The sequence below is a fragment of the Euprymna scolopes genome, chromosome 43, assembly GCF_053919585.1.
Source record: "Euprymna scolopes isolate OS-2025 chromosome 43, ASM5391958v1, whole genome shotgun sequence".
In the NCBI taxonomy this organism is placed as follows: Eukaryota; Metazoa; Mollusca; class Cephalopoda; order Sepiida; family Sepiolidae; genus Euprymna; species Euprymna scolopes.
The window spans coordinates 46,722,034-46,742,994 of NC_136524.1; the positions used below are offsets into that span (position 1 = coordinate 46,722,034).

The following is a 20,961-nucleotide window of genomic DNA, read 5'->3' on the forward strand; positions in this document are numbered from 1 at the left end:
ATATTCAAAGAATATATTTTCAAGTCTTAACTAGCTGTTGGTAGTGGGATGATTAATCAGAATCGGTATCAAAAAGATTTTTTTTATTTTGTATATTTTCTGATGCAAAAAAAAAAAAAATTTTTTAATTTTTTTTTTTTTTTGTTTAAAACTTAATTTTCCAATTATGAAATGGGAAATATTTCTCGATTTTTCAACTACCAGTAAAACTATAATATATAGCTCACCTCTACAAGTGTATTTTTATGTTTGTGAAAATTATATGCACATATTATATTTTTTTTTATGGTTATCTGAAAAATAATAAGAAAAACACATTTACCGTGAAATATTTTAAGAGTCAGAATCGGTAATTGTATTGGAATCAGGAATTAAAAAACAAAATTAGTAATTGTATCGGAATTGAGAAAAATGTCAGACTCGTCCAATCACTATGAGCTGTTAATCTTCACCAAATAAATAAAACTCGCAGATTTTTACCAAAGTTTTGGCCATTGTTAAAATGGTTTGTTTTCTGTTGGCTAAGGTATACGGTCTTGCGTAGTTCTAGGAGGTCCACCCTTCTAGGATTTACCTTCTCACCCTTTGAGAAGGGAGTTTATTGATAATTGCCTGAAGCGCATCTGAGGAATGCTAATGAGGGTCCAATGGTATTTTTGGCAAGCCAGAGTGGTCTTCCTGTAGAGCACTGTTTTTTTTTTTTTAATTTTAATGGAGACTAGGCTGAATTAGATTAGTCAAGAGAACAAGTTGGAAAAAGAATTTTGTAAACAATATACTTGAAATTGAGTATGTTGTTGTCAGTTGAGAAGCAGTCCTGCAGTATTGTGTTTCATAGACAGGTAGTTTTTGGAAACAAACTTTGTCCATACAAGTCCCATTTAGTTTTAGGTACACAAAGAAAGAAAATTTATTTACTGTGTTGTAGCTAGACGAGTTCTTGCTGTGAATACATTATAGGTGGGGATGGTGTGGGGGAATCAGAGATTGGAGCTCATTCAAGCACCTGCCATGAAAATAACGACAGAGCAGAGAAAAGCTAGCAACGTCTCTTCTGTGAGAAAGAGTTACTATTAGAAAAACAGATGCATTTACACGATTTGAATGAAATTCTCGTTGCATATATATATATATATATATATATATATATATATATATATATATATATATATATATATATATATAGGTATATTTATTTATATATTGGTGTATTTAGGCAGCATTTTTTCATTCAAGCAGACATTATTAAATAGAACAGAGATAGATACTTTGCCTTTATGGTTCTTTTTATTTAGTGTTTTTGATTTTACCGTATAATCTTTTTATATCAAAATCGAACATATTAATGATAGCTCCATAGTTACCATGAATGATTTTGATATGACTGCGAATCATCTTCAGGTGAAATTCATGAAGTTAATAAGGTGAAAGTGAGTAGGAGTGAAAATGGAAAGTAAAATACACAATAAATTGTATCGAGTAATTGGAGATTAAAACTATATATATACTCTGAATCTCCTAACTGCATTCACTGCCATCCGTCTCACCACGTTTTTGGCCAATTAAGCCTCTGGCTGGCTTTAGGTAGGACTGAAACCGCTATTTTCAGACAATTCTCACCTGGAACCGTAGAGATTCAGCATCTCTATCCACTGCGCCACGGGCCCCAAAGGGTGATCAAAGCTGGCTAGAGACGTGGTGAGATGACAACAACTATGTATGGCAGTAATTGCTGAGAATGCAGTTAGGAGATTCGGAGTTCCTATCCTGTCGTGGTTACCACCTGACGAAAGCCAGAAGAATAGTTTGCCAAAACGTGAAACAACATCTAAAAAGATGAGGATGATAGTCTGCAATAAATAAAATTAAATAAAATAAATAAAATAAATAAAATTAAATAAAATTAAATAAAATAAATAAAATTAAATAAAATAAAATAAATAAAATTAAATAAAATAAATAAAATTAAATAAAAATAAATAAAATAAATAAAATTAAATAAAAATAAATAAAATAAATAAAATTAAATAAAATAAATAAAATTAAATAAAATAAATAAAATTAAATAAAATAAATAAAATAAATAAAATTAAATAAAAATAAATAAAATTAAACAAAAAATAAAATAAATAAAATTAAATAAAATTAACACTAGTTTTAGTTTAAAACTTTTATTGAAAAAAATCAATTCAGGTAACTTGATTATATAGTAGAGCAGACATCTATTCAGCCTCAATCACTGCCTTGATACAGGTTCCGGATTGGGAGCATGCCTTTTTCACAAGCGCCGGCAGGATCTCGGTGAACACTCGGCGGATGGCGGTGATCAGGCTGGCTTTGGTGTTGTGGGAGGTCATATTGGTGATGCTCTCAATGTATAACCAAACAAAGTAGTCCAGCGGGTTCAGGTTGAGGGATGAGGAGGGGTCGCGATGAGAGAAGGGTACAAAGTCGTAGCACTCCTTCTGAAGACAAGCTTGAGTCTCTTTGGACTTGTGAGCTGGCGCCGAGTCCTGCTGCCACATCCAGGGTCTGCTAGCAGCCAACTGGGATCACCACACTCTTGAGCACATCCAGGTACACTTTGGTGTTGACTTCCAAGCCGGCTTTGAAGATGTGACGTGGCATGATATGGCTCAATTGAACCCACACCAAAGACCATAACCGTGGCCGGAAACTTTGTTTCCATCACCCTGGGCAAGTCTCTGTTATTCGTAGCTATCCAGTGATGCATTAGCAGTGAATCTCCGATCTTGCTCGTTGAACATTGTGTCATTTTTAGGCATGATAGCAGGCTCCTAACGCTCTTGGGACTCATGAAACGAAAATGGAATCATATCGTCTTTTTAAAGGTGACAGTTTTATTGTTTCTCGGTATTTTTTTTAATTATATATGGACATGTATGTTCCATCTCTGAAAGTCATGTGATCTAATTTTATGTGCTTGTGTATATCTATATATGTATACACACAAAAAGTTAGATCACATGACTTTCAGAGATGAAAGATATATATATGTGTGTGTGTGCGCATGTATATGTAGAATAATTAAAATTGTTTATTAAAACAATATATATATATATATATATATATATATATATGAGAATAATGGAAATAGTATTTCGATGAAATAGAGAAATAAAAAGGAACAAACCAAGTTATATGTTCATCAACGTTTCATCTTTATTTTGAGACTTCCTCTGGATGAATGAAATTAAGAAAACAAAAACACTAGTACAAATATTTGAAAATTTTCTTGTGAAAAGTGTGATGCGTTGGAAATTCAAAAAAAGGGGGGGGGGTTGCATTGTTAAAAAGAGGGAGATTTTTAATAACGTCATATAGACGTTAATACATTTTTAAAAAGATATGAACGCAGTTAATATTCTTTCTGGAAAAAAAGAATATATCTGTTAAAATTCAAATATAGGTGTGTAACTGAAATGAAATGAGTGTGTTTTTGTTATGTAATTTATTGATTGAGATTATATATATTAATTATTAGAGGAGGTGTTTCTGTGGTATGAGAGAGTTAACCGATGTCTACAATTAATATATATATATATATATATATATGTATATATGTATATATATATATATATATATATATATATATATATATATATATATATAATGTATGTGTGTTTATGTATGTTTCATCTTTACAGAATCCTCAGCGTGGGGATAAGTATTTTGCTGATTGCTTGATTCAACTAACACCAGACACAAATCACTTTTTAACTCAGCTGTTTGTTCTGTCTTTCTCTTTTTCTCTCTGTCACATTTTTTTCGTTGCTTTTGCCCCCTTTCCCTTTTCTCTAAAAATGTTAATTTAGAGGTAAACGAAGTAGAAGACTTTTGTTTCATTAAAGAAGGTCTCCTTTAAATGAGAATTGATTATTTTTTGTATTTTTTTTTGATTCTTCAGATTACTGCTCTAAACTTGAGTGTTATTTTAACAACATTTCAGTCAATGTAACTTCCGACCTTCTTCAGGTGTATCGTATCGAAATCTAGAATCTTTATGTCAAAATCAGAAATCTGCGCAGAATTTCGAATGAAACCTTCCATTTAATCCACGGCGGTAGTATGCAATCATTCCATCAGTCATAACTGGGTAAAAGTCTTAAATAATTCGCAATTGTATTTTTGAGTGTTGCCTGCACTGAGGATTGAACCATCAACCACCAGAAGACTGTAACTTACGAATAAATTTTACCAAGTACTTTAGCCACTGCGCCATGACATGTGGCGAGTTTGACGAGATACACCTGAAGGAGGTCGGAAGTTACATCGACTGAAATGTTATGAAAATAACACTCAAGATGTGAACAATAGGCCAAGTAATACAAATTGTCAATCCTCATCCCAAAAATTCAGAAACAACATTTAATTTTCATAAAGAGTATAAATTAATTGTAATTTGGTGCCTTTTATTAGAGTAGTTGTCAATTAAAATCAAGACTACTCAACTATTTTAGGAGAAATTGATTTACAATTTTCCCTAATGGCATTACCAAGAAACATGCATTAACTTGAGATGTCAAAAAAATTAATCTATATATATAAAAGCAAAAATGTATGTATGTATGTATGTTTGTATGTATGTGTGTCTGCTAAAAACTTTCGACAGACAGAACAAAAATTCACAAACTTGGTATCATATTGAAACCCAATCCTTCGCCCGAAAAATATTAAAAAATTGGCCAAAAACATTCATTTTTTCACCCCGAAATCGACAATTTTCGACAGGGGGGGGGGGGGTCAACAAAAACAGTCCTCTCGTGATGACGACCGGTTCTACGCATGCGTCAGATGATGTCATGACCTGATTTACTTTAAATAGTTGAAGAACTGACTAAATTTCATGTACGTCGTGTTAGCTCAGTTGGTTAGCGTGTTGGGTCATTATCTAAACGTTTTGGGTTCGAATTGTGGTGCGAGATGTCTTTTTTTTTTTTTTTTTAAATTTAAATATTGAACCAGTGTTATTTAAGCCATTTTTCACGTAACGTTCGTTTTTCTGTATTTTTTTTTTTTACTTCGCTTATCCACCCTCGACCACACACCCAAAAACACCCGGGTACCCACCAATTTTTTAAATTTTAATATCGAAACAAGCTTATTTAAGCCATTTTTCTTTTTTGTTTTTTCGATTTTTACATTTAACATCGTTCGTTTGCCGTACGTTAGTTTTTTTTGTGTTTTATTTCGATGTTTTGATTACCCCCCCCCCCCGCTTAAGTTTTAACGTTTTCTTTTTTTACTTCGCTTATAACAAACAAACCTGGTCATTGACCTCATTTGCTGAATGTCGTTGTCGTCGTAATGCTCGACGACTTCCGTGCATGCACCTGTCAATTTGGTTCTTACTTAAATTCAAACATCTTTCAGTAACTCATTCTGGCTGGCCAATTTTATTTTCAAACTTCGCCTCAGTGTTTCGGATTCGATCCTACCAACTTTACCCCCCCCGGTTTCTTTTTTATTTAACAGCACACACACCTCCAAACACCTGGGCAACGCCGGGTACCCCCGCTAGTATATAAGGCAAAATGTGTGTGTGTGTGTATGTATGTATGTATGTATGTTCACTTTTTGTGTATGTCCGCAAAAGGCTTTTTCCACTTGGTTCTCGCTCGGCTCGCTCATTCTTAAAACTTTTTATATCACGTCTAAATGATAATATCTACGAGTTAACAACGGGGGGTCGCCTGTCTATTTAATTTGACCAACTTTGAAAAGTTAAATATTCCACATATTCGGATCGCCTCGTGTTGCTTTCACTTTCCAGTATAAAAACAGCGAAACTGGATTCGAGTCGGATGTAAACATCACCGTCAACTATCCCGCAGTAAAACGATTTGACCTCATTAAAAACTGCGGAATAGTGTGATGTTCACTTTTTAATCGCTCTTACGTTAACTGTTGCTGTAGCGGAGGTGTTCAGCCTCAGCTTATGGGCCTCAAGGCTCCAGGTTCGAGCCTACCTGTCACCAAGCCCCCCTCCTATATTTTTTTTATTTTATTTTTAAAATTGCTGTTTTTTTTAATAGTTAAACAAGGTTAAGTTTCCTTTTTGTTGTCCTTTACCCCCCCTCCAACACACACACACACACACCTACAAACACCAGTGTGTGTGTGTGTGTGTAAAAAGCAAACATGAAATTTGAGTTCTAGATATGAGCTAGCAACGGATGGCATAAAAGTGTTACAAAGATGGTGTAGACAAAAGTTTAGCAGATTTACCAGTTTTTGTCGTATTATTTGGATTCATCGGACTACTGTTCTCATCTTGAGTGTCATTTTCACTACGTTTTGGCCAACTCATCCTCTGGCCTTCTTCAGGTGGTTAAAACCCAGAAGGGATAGGAATACAGAGTCTCATAACTGTATTACCAGTAATTACTGCCTTCCATAGTTGTTGTTGTCTCACCACGATTTCGGCCAACTAAACCTCTGGCCTGCTCTGGGTTGGATTGAAACTGCTATCTTCAGACAATGCTCACTTGGAACTGTAGAGATTCAACGCCTCTATCTACTGTGCCATGGGCCCCGAAGGATGAATCCAAATAATACAAATAACCGATCCTTATCTAAAAATTTCAGAAACGTCATATCAACTTATATGAAATTAAGTAGACAGAATAAGTGGCGCAATAAAAAATAGATTACATGAGAAATAGATTTCTTCTTTTTTATTTAAATGCCGTTGATTTTATTTTTTTAATTCCCTCTCTTCTGATCTTGAGAACGTGGTGCAATGTAGAAAAAAGGTGGCTGGTTAATTTTAATGCATCGAAAACCAAGCTTTCCTCTTTTCATCATCAATGCTCTGGCCCCCATCACGCCAGAATTGAAATGAATAACTTTTGTCTTGGAGAAGCTCCATATCTCGACAAGCTTCTGGGATTGACCTTCACTTCTGATCTGAAATGGAACACATACATCAAATCTGTCGCCAAGATTGCTGGAAAAATGGTTGGATCACTCTACTGCTTTAGGTAGGTAACTCACTGCTGTGACAATCCTTTATATAAGAGCCAAGTACATCCTAAAATGGAGTACTGTTGCCACATCTGGATAGGAGTTGCTTGGCGCACACTAACCCTAACTCTAGATAGAGTTGAAAACAGGCTGCGAAACATAGTAGGTTGTTCTCTTTCTCTTTCCCACAAACTTTTTCTCACAAAAAAGACGTTTCAAGCCTGTCCCTGCTCTATCATTATTTTCATGGCAAGTGCTCGACTGAACTCCAATCTATGGTTCCCTCTTGCCAAACTTTCACCAAAAACACTCGACTAACCACAACTACTATATACGATTTCCCCCACTCTTTGTGCCTAAATCTAAATGCAGATTCCATGGACAAAGCTTCTTTCCCAGAACTTCCCCCTTATAAAACACTGTTCTGTTGGACTGCTTGCCAGTTGGATACAACATAGTAGCCTTCAAATCCAATGGAAACAAATTCTTGTGGAGCCGTCCCCATAAATAATCAAGTTCTAACCAATTTACACCATTAATGATTACTACACTATCAATTTACATTCATTAACCCTTCTCAAATGGCCTTTGGCCCTTGATAAGTGGTGACTTTCAAGTAAAAAAACATTAAAATAATCTGATTGGCCGCCTGACCAAGAACTGCTGTGAACAGTTTTACAATTTTTATTACGGACTTTACTTTTGTACGAGTAGCATTGCCTGAAATGGTCTCTAGTTACTTGTAACTGGCTGACTGAAACATGCTCATGAATGTGTAATGACATAAATGCATATATATATATGCATATATATATATATGCATATATATATGCATATATATATATATATATGCATATATATATATATGCATATATATATGCATATATATATATGCATATATATATATGCATATATATATATGCATATATATATATGCATATATATATGCATATATATATATGCATATATATATGCATATATATATGCATATATATGCACATATATATATGCATATATATGTGCATATATATATGCATATATATATGCATATATATATATGCACATATATATGCACATATATATATGCATATATATATATGCACATATATATATGCATATATATATATGCATATATATATATGCACATATATATATGCATATATATATGCATATATATATATATGCATATATATATACATATATATGCATATATATATATATATGCATATATATATATATACATATATATATATGCATATATATATACATATATATATGCATATATATATACATATATATATGCATATATATATATGCATATATATATATATATATATGCATATATATATATATATATATATATATATATGCATATATATATATGCATATATATATACATATATATATGCATATATATATATATATATATATATGCATATATATATATATATATATATGCATATATATATATATATATATGCATATATATATATATGCATATATATATATATATAAATAGAATTAATAGACAAAAAAACGTCTATTTTATTTAAGAAATATGTCTAATTTACACACACACACACACATACACACACATTGTTTTTGATATTTATTTTCAATATTTCAAGCAATCCTCTACTTTTGATCACAAAATGTAGCAAAAAAAAAAAACTTCAAAATTTTTTATTTCCCTATATTTTGTGATCAAGAGCTGAGGACAGCTTGAAATATAAAAAGAAAATATTAAATATCAAAAGCAGCATGGTTTTTTTTATGCTTCTTAAGCCTCTCCATAACCTTGAAACTACCTAACTTTATATACCTATACATAGAGAAATATGGTTAAAAGGGCTCTATTTTCAAATCTAGAAGTTTGTAAATAAAATAAAATAAAAAAAAAACAACAACAAAAAAAAACAGACTGACAGGAATTACAACTCCAAAATGTTTGGAATTTTGAGTTCACTAAAATAAAAATAATATATAGATATATAAAAGGCTCAGTCTCTCTCTCTCTCTCTCTCTCTCTCTCTCAAGTCACAATTTGTCAATTATTTTGCTGGGAATGAAAGACCATTGGCATCAAAGAAAAACCTTTATAGGAGAGGCAGAGTCAACAAATACTGGATAAAAAAAAAGTTGAATTAAAAGAAAAAAAAAAAATTTCGTGTCATTGAGTATAAAACATTTAGGGGTTTTGCTTAACTGTTTCTGTCCACAGAAAATCTTCATTTGTGAGGCACATAAAAGTAAACCTTTCCCCTCTAATCTAGATAAACAATGGGCTCTGGCAACCTATTAAATATAAGAGATGGAAGTAGCCTGTCACTAAAGAGAGACACCGGTGGCAAACAAGGTGACAATATCAATTTTTAAAGAAACAAACACACGCACGCGCGTACGCGCGCGCACACACACACACACACACAACCCCGCCCCCCAAAAAAAACCCCAGATCACAATATAAAATAGGACGCTTAAGAAATTTAAACAAGTGACGCATGCATGGTTCCTCATGAGTGCACAGTAAACAAGGCCTCAAAAATATGACTAAGTTCAGCATTGCACCCCACCCCTCCTCATTTAGCCCCAAAAGTCCCCAGGGGACGTCAAATTTTGGTAAAAAATGAATAAACGGTGCAGTTTTAGGCATTAACATATAAATTTGAGTTCAATACCATGCAAAACTGCTAAATAGAAAAGTAAATAGAAAATTTTGGATAAATATGATAACAGTCCCAAAAATGGAGCATTTTTATTAGCCCTAAAAGAGCCCCTGGGGCACATCCAAGAGTCATCGTGAAGTATAGACAAACAAAATTATACAGAAATCAGATAGGTACAACTTTTCAGAAAGTTTTATAAAAATCCAAGGCACCAATTTTTTTTAATAAACACAAAAGTGTCAATTTTAGCCATTTTAAACTGAAAGAAGGGAGCAACAAGAGTTTTCTTGGAAAAGCCACTCTGTTACTTTTTTACTCATATCATGTTTAATGTTTGTGCAAAATTTCAAAAAATTCCAAGGCGTAGTTGTTGAGAAAAGTGCGGACGGACAAACAGACAAACAGATAGGGGTGAATTTACAGGTCCACTCTCCTTTTGTTAGGGGGATTAAAAACTCAAATAATGTAATTTTTTTTTTTTTACAAGAAAATTGGATTTAAATTCTGCAAATAAAAATTTATTTTTTAACAAGAAATACAAAAAAAAAAAAAAAAAATCAAACATGTTTACCGATTTTTTGTATTTCTTGTTGAAAAATAAATTTATAGTAAATTTAATTTACAGAATTCAAACCCAATTTTCTTCTATAATTGCTCTATCATGAATACTGAGCTTTTTCATCTGGTTGGGATTTTCATAAATATTAATATTGATATATGCTTTAAGTTTACAGAATTATTCAATTTGTAAACTGAAATTAACTTTTTCTTACATAGACATCTTTACACTTTGCTATTCGAAAATAATGATTTCTTCCCACTAACATTCCAGCTATTCTCATTGGCTGAGAGCCTAAAATTCTATTATTCAGGATTATATACATTCTTACAAAAAATGAACATATGAAACCTTAAACAATATGGCCGCTCAATCTACACAAATCACTACTTTTATGCATATTAAACGAAAAAAAATGCTCTAACACATTTATATTCATAAATTTACATAGTTATACTCTCACCTTTAACTACACACACATTATCGCCATGCATTGTTTTAAATCAATTATAATTTCCTATCGTCGATTTTCTGTGATGTTACAGACTAATGTTTACAAAAACTTCCCATTTAGTTTTAAGTTACACAAATAAATAGTCATAAATTTGGTACAAATAAGTTACTGCAACTTTTCCTGGTAATGTTTACATCTATTGCAAAATACCGTTGGTTTCAGCATCGTAAATTTTGCCATTTTTAATTATTTACATTAACAATAATTATCAATTATTGTTACAATAAAAAATATTTGTCGCATCTTTCTCTTTATCATATTCGGTTTTAGCGTCCTAAATTATGTGATGATAAAAAAATTAACTAACCTTTTAGTAAACAGATACAAACTGCTGTCAACGATTAACAGGAGACCAACGATACTTTCATTACATGAAAACATTTACAAAAGAAGCGATGGCACCTTTTCCTTTGATTTAAAAGTAAGTGATATGGTACGGTTTTGAAAAACATAAACGGGCTAAAAATATTTCCATTAGATGCAAACATTTATAAAATAAGCTGTGGCAACTAGTTCTTTCTTTTTATTTAAAAAAAAAAAAAAAAAAAAACAGTACATGATATGGCAACGGTTTTAAAAAATTTATCTTTACCATTAAAAATAAAAAAATTGCTTCCCAGCTTTCTTACTTGAATGTTTTGATTTAATAACAAATATCGTTGGTTCGAGTATCCGAACTTGAGATGAAAATATGAACAAACCATTTACTACAATAGAGTTGTCTCCCTTTGCACAGTGAACTATGCAAAACGAGGCCGATAGCCATTAGTCGCGTGCTCTCGTGTAATGAATGAATGCGTGAATGTAGGATTGACATGAAATTCTTAAAGATAAACTAAAATGACCGAAAAATGGGCTGAAATGACTTAAATAAATAAAAAGTAAATGACTTAGAATGACTTTAATGAACTTAAGGATGAATTGAATGACCTTAAGAATTACTTGAATGCTTAAAAAATAATTGGAATCCTTCAAAAACAACTTGAGTGGTCTGGAGAATGACTTGATTGAATGGCTTTGAGACTGACTGGTTGTAAAGTGGGTGATCATTTTACATTAAATTAATACAGAAAAGTGATCCTCCACTTTATATCGCAAAGTTACAAACATAAGTACAGTATGTAGTAAGAACAGATACTACACTTTGATCATGGCCAAAAGGCCAAGAAAGGCAGTATTTATTTGCTCCCCCACCGATCAAATTAGGCACAAGGCCGATTTTTAATGTGAGGAGTGAAGAGGAAATGGGGACCAACTCCCCAGGGAGTAGGGGAACTGGATAGTGACAATTGGTATGAAGTGTTGCCCCTACATTGACCAAGGTCTTATATGTGGGGCTGCCCCCACATATGGTCTCTGCTTGCAGTATCTGCCGGACAGATACTACACTTTGATCTTGACCAAAAGGCCAAGAAAGGTAGTATTTATTTGCTCCCCCACCGAGCAAATTAGGCACAAGGCTGATTTTTTATATGAGGAGTGAAGGGGGAATGGGGACCAACTCCCCAGGGAGTAGGGGAGCTGGATAATGACAATTGGTATGGAGGGTTGCCCCTACATTGACCACATATGGTCTTTGCTTGCAGTATCTGCCGGAACAGATGCTACACTTTGATCTTGGCCAAAAGGCCAAGAAAGGGTTATTTATTTGCTCCCCCACCGAGCAAATTAGGTACAAGGCCAATTTTTAATGTGAGGAGTGAAGGGGAATTGGTGAGTAGGGGAGCTGGATAGTGACAATTGGTATGAAGGGTTTCTCCTACATTGACCAAGGTCTTATATGTGGGCAAATTAGGCACAAGGCCGATTTTTAAAGTGAGGAGTGAAGAGGAAATGGGGACCAACTCCCGAGGGAGTAGGGGAGCTGGATAGTGACAATTGGTATGAAGGGTTGCCTCTTCACTGACCAAGGTCTTATATGTGGGGTCGCCCCCACATATGGTCTTTGCTTGCAGTATCTGCCGGAACAGATGGTATTTATTTGCTCCCCCACCGAGCAAATTAGGCACAAGGCCAATTTTTAATGTGAGGAGTGAAGGGAGGGGGAAGGGAAAAAGGGGACCAGCTCCCGAGAGGTGGGAAATGGCTGGTTAAAGGTCAGGTATATGGGGTACCCCCCACATCTGGTCTTTGCATGCAGCATCTGCCGGAACAGATGGTATTTATTTGCTCCCCCACCGAGCAAATTAGGCACAAGGCCGATTTTTAATGTGAGGAGTGAAGGGGAAATGGGGACCAACTCCCCGGGGAGTAGGGGAGTTGGATAGTGACAATTGGTATGAAGGGTTGCCCCTACATTGACCAAGGTCTTATATGTGAGGTTGCCCACACATATGGTCTTTGCTTGCAGTATCTGCCGGAACAGATACTACACTTTGATCTTGATCCGAAGACCAGTCTAATGTTATTTGTATTTGTGATAGAAAGGCCAAGAATAGCTTAAAAAGCTAAGAACTGCAACCAAAAAGGTCAAGCACAAAAGTGTTACGGACAGACCGACTGACAGACGGAGTGACTTATAGAGTTACGTGCACGTGACTAAAAATATGTACTGTCAACAAACATCTCTAGATGTTTCGCTTGGTGACAGACTAACAAATTATAAAAACGATTTCTTTTTATATTCAACACAGTTTTACACTCAGAGCCTAAATCAAATCCAGAAAAATCCTCATTTGCATTAATTTTGAATTCAGTTTGTATTTGACTACATTTACACCAGTTTCTTAATTTTTTTTTGCCCATCAAATAATTTGCTTTGCTAAAATACAAATTTACCCTTTATTACATTGCCTATGGATAGACTTATTTGTTATATACTTGTTTTTGTTTAGTATATTTGTTTTCTGTTTATTTTCTATTCATGACTCATTTTTCTTAGTGACCAGTGATTTCAATTTTATTCAATTTATTTTTTAAGATTATAAAAAAAAAATTTTGATGCTGAAGTTTACATGTTCATGCGTATAAGGTAAATATTATAAATCTATATAATTATAAAACTCAAATGACCTTGTAACAAGTGTTTTAACCTAACATCCGGTTAACGACTTCCGGTTGCGCATGCGTACATAAACATAAATCCATAACAGCGTAAACAAATAAACACAAATCGCTGGACCGGTTTCGTTCAGACAAACGGATGTCCTTAGAAAAGCGAATATCTTAAATTTATTGAATAAAAAACTTCAAGATATGGGAAGCAAATGCAAAATGTGATTACAAATAATACGTATGATCATCGATCTGTTTCATATATATGATATATATTATACTAAATTATCAACGCGACAAAAAACGTATTGTTTTACTGTGTACGTTTTCAGCGTCCCAATTTTTTGTTTTTTGCATTTAAATTATCCACATAAACAATTGTTAATACTTTCTGCATTTTTTTACATTGTTCTTTTCCATATTACGTTTAAGTTATTTTAACGCAATTTTCTTACAAATAAATCTACTTTAGCCCGTTGATAACCATAAGAGCATTTTACAATGGCGCTTTACCCACTGTCTTCCTCTTTTTTAATCTATTCTCCATTTTTTAATAAACCTTTCTTAAAAACATCCGTACATTTTCTTCTCCACTACCAACATAAATAACCCAGAAAATGTTTTTTTTAATTGCGTTACAAATAAATAATCAACGCGACAATAAAACATTGTTTTACTGTGTACGTTTTTAACGTTTTTTTTTTTTTTTGCATTTAAATTAAAAGATATATCAAACTTTGAATTTAACTTGAACTATTATGGTATCTGTTCAGTGCACATTTACCTATAAGTATGGCAAACCACTTATAATTCAATGGCTGTAAGTTTTTTTTCCAAAAATAAACAATTATAAACAGAGGGACTCATAGAAATCTATCTATATTCTTTTTTCATTTTAATATACTTTCATAGAAATGTTTCGGTTATGTCACAAAAAACTATTTTCTTTACGCCATAAGTGTCACACTCATACATGAATTCCATAGCTAATATAACATACTGACCCAACGGGTCACGGGTAGTCTAGTTTACAATTAAAATTTCCTCAGAAATTGTTATTAAAATAACATGAAATATTTTTGGCAATTATATCAATTTTTTTTTTTTTTGGTGCAAATATTGAATAAACAATGCTTAGATAATATCGTTAATCCGAAAAATTATTACTTTTTTTTTCAAAATATATTGATTTCATTAATTCGGACTTTAGTGGCTGTTTTCATAAGGTTACTGAAATATTAAAAAATATATTTTCAATTGTTAACATCTGTTTTTTTTAGTACTTTAAACTATAACTTTAGTAAAAGTGTTCTTGTTTACATAAAACGATAAATTTTCTTTAAGATTTTAAAAAGAATAATGTGTTCATTATATTCTGTAATCATTAATTACTAAATACTGAAACTTTCATTAAAATTGGTTGAATGCCTGAAATTTGGTGAATTTTTCAGGTTTTATACATTTGAGGATTAGGGACACACACCCACACACACACACACGTTTCTAAGACTTTTGTTGTAAAAAAACTTATACTAGAAGATTTATTGTTTATTTTTCTTGGTGCTTCTTTGTTAATAGAGTGAAATTCGAAAATCGAAATATTGATTTTCAAGCAAAACCAATGGTATCTTCTTAATAGTCATGTCACAGTAATAAAGATATCCAAAAATTATGAAAAACAACATGACAGAAAATTAATTATTAATTAAAACAGCTTTTGAAGACAATTTGCACAAAGTTGAGGTTTGCTAAATCGACTCAAGATTTCAGAGAATCATTACCTCCCTTTTTATGAGTAGAACTCTCCAGTTTCTTTTTTTACCAAAATAAAAAAAAATAAAAAAAAAATAAAAAAAATCTTTTTCATTTCATTTTGTTGTTGGTAATAACCCGATGGGTTGGGCCCTTGTGAAGAGAGAAATATACACATCCGATGTTGCTGATGGTTGCTATGAGGTCTGAATCGATGTATATTTGTGTAGTAGGCACGAATTTTGAATAGAGAAACTAGGTCACATCTTTGAAAACATTATTACGCAAGTTTAATTTGAAAATTTAGAAAACACTAAGTCTTCTATGAATATTTTGTTTTACCATTGTATACGACACATTATGTTGATAAAAAAACACAATATAACTGAAAATTATTGAAAATTCCTTCTAATATTGTCATTCTTTTATATGCCAACTGTGTCCCATGAACCGCATTGATATAGCGTTCAAACACAACTCCTTTCACATTATTACATAAGTTTAATTTGAAAATTGAGACAATACTAAGTCTTCTATGAATATGTTGTTTTAACAAAAGCCTAAAGAAAAATTTAAAAAAAAAAAAAAAAATTATTCATTGAATAAAAAATTATATGAACAACTTATTGGGAGAAGTTTATGATGGGTATTCTAATAGAATACCTATGCCAAAAATAGGATTATTGAACAAATGATGAGATGCTTTTTTTCATGAATGAATGGTTGTAAAGGAGTATCAAATATTTTATTTATAAAAAAACACAAAAATAGAGAAATTGGGTCACAATTTTTTTAAAACATAATTTCGTAAGTCTAATTTGAAAATTTAGAAAATGAAAAACATTTTATCTATTTCATAAAAAAATGATATGACATTATTTGGTTTTCCGAATTAAACTTACATAATAATGTTTTCAAAGATGCGACCAAGTTTCTGTGTTCAGAAAATAGGACAAATTTAATCAAATAGAACTTTTTTTCACATTGAAATGAAAAAAAAGAAAAGTCTGTTGCTATGTAAATTATTTTAATTATTTATGACATCAGGGACAGCTTGAGAAAAAAAAAACATTATGAACAAATATAAAAAATGACCAACATGTATCGATTTAAAATTAAGATTGAAATTAGACGGAGGAAATAAAGGTGAAAGACAGATACGCAAACAAATATATATAAAAACTTTCTTTTTTTTTTTACAAGGTGATAAGTGGTGACCACCTTGTAAAAAAAAAAAAAAGAAAAAAGTTTTTATATATTTGTATATACACACATACATACATACATACATACATACATTGCACACACATCTCATAATTAACCCTAGAAAGGAGAGGCCCATTAATTTCTAACTGACTGATGTAAAATGAAAAGAAGAGAGAATACATACATCTGCCTATATCTAAAAGTAACTAACTACTTTGTCAATTTTTGGTCTACAGACTTGAAACTTGATATATAGAAAATTTGGACCTGTCAAACAAATCAGATTTGGATTCTAGCCGGCAAAAATAGCTGCTAAGGGACAAAAATTGAAAAATTAAAACTTGTCAGGCATAAATCGACTAAACATGAAACTACTACACATACACAAATATAAACTTATATGTTAAACTACGTTAATTTTTTATATTTTTATATGCATACTAGCTGTACCCGGCCACGCGTTGCTGTGGCTCAGTTTGTTAAAATGGAACACATTCCTCAAGAAAAATTGCATTTTGTTTGTTTATTTACTTTTATTATTTTTTGCCATTTTTCTAATCAATAAAAGTTGTTATTTACCCCCCCCCCCCAAAAAAAAAGATTAATTTTTTACCATAAATTGTTAGGTGAAAGTTTTTTTTTCAGGAAAACTTGCACTTTTTTTTTTTTTTTTTAAAGAAATTTGGTAGTAAATGTTTCTCTTTGAAAACGGAATTTTTATTATAAAAAGAACAGATGAATGCTTTACATGAACACTGTAAATAGTTATGTGAAAGTAGAGAAAAGTTTGATTCTTTTTTTCAAGAGAATGTACAAATTATTTTTTTTTTAACAGATGTTCAGAAAATAAACAGAAAAATACTTCCATCATTAATTATGCAAAAAATAAATAAAATGTTGATTTAGTGTTTCAACATTATGCTTTTAAATTACGATAAAACTTGCTGAGTATGCACTGTTTTACGGTTGTTGTAAAAATGGAACGGAAACTTAAATTTCGCTTCGTTTTAATCTTTCTCAATTTTTTACTTGTGCCCCCCCCCCAAAAAAACGAATATAATCAAAACAGTAACATTCAACAATTGTACTTAAAGTACAATTATATATATTAAAGTACAGTTATATATATATATATATATATATATATATATATATATATATATATATATATATTATATAAAATACAAAATATTTATTAAAAAAAAAAAAAGTTAATAACGAAAGGGAAATAATTCCATTTTTAAACGAAAAAGTCAGTTTGGTATATCTTTTCGTTATTTTTTACATAAGTCCAGCTTACCATTCACATTGGAAATGCCGATATTTGTAGGTTGTCGGGTACGTTTACAACGAATAAACCCTCCAATCTAGTAGATGTATCAGAATTTTTGTAGAAATTTTTTTCACCCCTAATACGAAACTGCGAATAAAATATAAAAAACTCGTAATTTCTCTTTTAAAAGTGGGTTGTTTATTTTCTTTTTGGATTATACTTCCAAAATAAACTATTAAAGTTGTTTTAAAAGTAATAGAAATATTTTTTTTTATTTTTTAAAAAACAGTAATGAATTTTACAAACTCAATATTTTTCAATTTTTAAACTTTAAAAATCTATCAAAATTCTTCTATTGATTCTATTTTTACGATATTTTCAGGGTCAATGTGAAATGTTGTGCTCTTTCCAATAAACCGAATATAATATTTTAGACAAACGTTTTTTTTAATTCACGCCTCCCCCATTTTCGAGTGTCTATCAAAAAGTAAATAATTTACTCACCAAAGTTTTATATATCACAAATTGAAGAGAAAAGGTCAATAAGTAATGTATTCAAATTTAAAACAAAAAAGTAGTGTTTTTTAGAAATTTAACTGTAAAGTTCGAAGTTTAAAACTTTTTTTTTTTTTTTTTTTAAACACATTGTTTTTTTTTTTTTTTTAATGAAACCTTGGTCCTTGCTCCTTTAATTGAAAAAAAAAAAATTAGGGCTTGAGTTACATTTTTCGAGGAGTTATAAGCTTGGAAAGACGGGGTGGAATTATTCACTATTTTTCACAAAATTTCTGACACACCTACCAATCTACCCATGTTAAGAACGGCTTGCCAGCATACCCAAAAACCTATAAAAGTTCATGTGTCGAATGTGAATGATGAGTTGGACGTAATGTAAAAATGTACCGAATTTAAAAGGGAACGAAATTCAAATTTCCGTTCCATTTTTACAACAACCGTAAAGCAGAGCATTCTATGCAAATTTTACCTAACTTACTGTATTAATGCTACTTTTTTTAAGCCAAAAAAAAAAAAAATATTTAGGTTTGGCTATAAATTCTTAAACTCATTTCACCCTAAATAATTTAGGTGACTGAAATAGGAATCTAATTGAATCTTTAATTTCCTGAATAATATGCGAGAATTCATTTTACGGACTTTAATAGTACGTGAGAATTCATTTTACGGACTTTAATAGTACGTGAGAATTCATTTTACGGACTTTAATAGTATGCGAGAATTCATTTTTCTTCGAGTTATATCGAATTCATTAATACGGACTTTAGGGGCTTTTTTCGTAATGTTACTGGAAAAATTATTTTTTATTGTTACAAATTACGATGCTTTATTTATATAAAAAAAGCAAAAATAAATTCTTGTGTTTTTTATTTACTACTGAAAACCATAACTTTAGAAAAGGTATTTTTGTTTAAACAAAATAAAACATTTTCACTAAGAGTTAAGTAAAAATAATTAGTTCATTATATTCTGCGATCATTATTTGATAAATACTGCAATTTTCATTAAAATTGGTTAATTTCCTGAGTTTTGGTGAATTTTTAAGTAAAGGGAGGGGTCAAAATGTTTATACACTTTGAGTGTCGGCATTCATTTTGTCTGTACCTACCATTTTTCAATGAATATTTGATAGGAAAGCGACCACGTGTGGTTAATTTAAATAAAATTTCAATCACATGGTTACATTATCAATAATCATGTGATTAAACCGATTGAAAATTTACCGATATTGTAAACACATTCTGTTTACATTAAGCCTGTAGTGTTTTTTTAGTGATGCAGTGTTGGCAACTAAACTGAGATTTAAAAAAACCTGCGAGATCAGGAGAAAGAAATATCCAGAAAATCACTAGATTTTTAACTTTTATCATCTGAAATTTTCAAAAATCGCTAATCCCCCCCCAAAAAAACAACTCCATATTTTAACTTCCTACCATAAAAAAAAATTATAAATATAGTATATTCAATATATAAAATGTTCCGTGTTTTCTCACTATATGTTTCTGGAATTATATTGAAGCGGTTAGCTCTCCAGAAGGCTTACATATTTTATCAGCTAGTTTTACCTGTTTTTTCAGAGAGGGTATTTTTTTTTTTGCAGGAAACAAATCATAAACTCAAACTTTTTATAATAAAAGTTAAATTGAAATATACTGCAAATTAAACATCACAATAATGGTGCAACATATTTTGAAATTAGAAAAATAAAAAATAAAAAAACTTTGTTTTAGCATGTTAAAAGTATTTAGGTTGGTAGATAATTAAATTCTACTGTATTGGTATAAGTTTTTTTTTTTTTTTTGCTGTTTCTTGGTTTTTACAATTTTCGCCTAAATACTTCTAAATTAAGCAGGGTTGCTTAGATCGTATTTTAAACTAAACTTCAGAGATTGGAATGCCCCCCCCCACCTAAAATGTACTTGGAAAAATCGATTTTATAGCGAAATTTAAGAATGGTTAGCTGAAAAAAAGGTGAAAAACAAAACAAATAATCAATCAATAATTGTTACCAAAGGCAATAAATGCTACTTTTTTTTTACTTACATGAATGAGTTTATTTTATGTTTTAAAGTATTTTCAAGTGCTTTTCTTTATTTTTTAATCTAAATTTGCGGGTGTGTGGGTGCGAAATATCTCCAGATTTTCTAGAATTCCCCACTAGATTGCAAACGAAATCTCCAGATCAAGCAGGAAAACCGCTAAATTGGAACCACTGGTCACGTGACAGGAAGTGGTAATAATTGTCCCTAAATAAAAAAAATGGCCTATCGGTACAAAGAAAACTACCTATTTATCATAGAAAAATTAAGTATAATGTTATAATTAAAAAGAAATATATAAAAACACACATAGATATAGTAAACATATTATACCAAAACGTGGAAGCCATCCGTCCAGTGTTTTTTTAGACTATTAATTGCGAACAAACAAAGAGTTACATTTTTATATATATAGATAGACTTACCTCAAATGGTAACAACTAATGCTAGAAGGA

At 31.2% G+C, this 20,961-nt stretch overlaps 1 protein-coding gene, 1 long non-coding RNA gene and 1 pseudogene across 3 annotated transcripts in view; 1 reads left to right on the forward strand and 2 right to left on the reverse strand.

Annotated features, from left to right (window-relative positions):
* Positions 1-20,961, reverse strand: part of LOC145268320 (uncharacterized) — a 62,936-nt gene that overhangs the window by 2,003 nt on the left and 39,972 nt on the right. The window lies entirely within an intron of this gene.
* Positions 11,764-11,901, reverse strand: LOC145268479 (U2 spliceosomal RNA; annotated as a pseudogene).
* The window catches only part of LOC145268321 (uncharacterized), a 100,047-nt gene continuing 94,589 nt past the window's right edge, over positions 15,504-20,961 (forward strand). The window contains exon 1 of the long non-coding RNA XR_013864871.1: positions 15,504-15,676. This is a non-coding gene — a long non-coding RNA (uncharacterized LOC145268321). The remainder of the gene's footprint in view (positions 15,677-20,961) is intronic.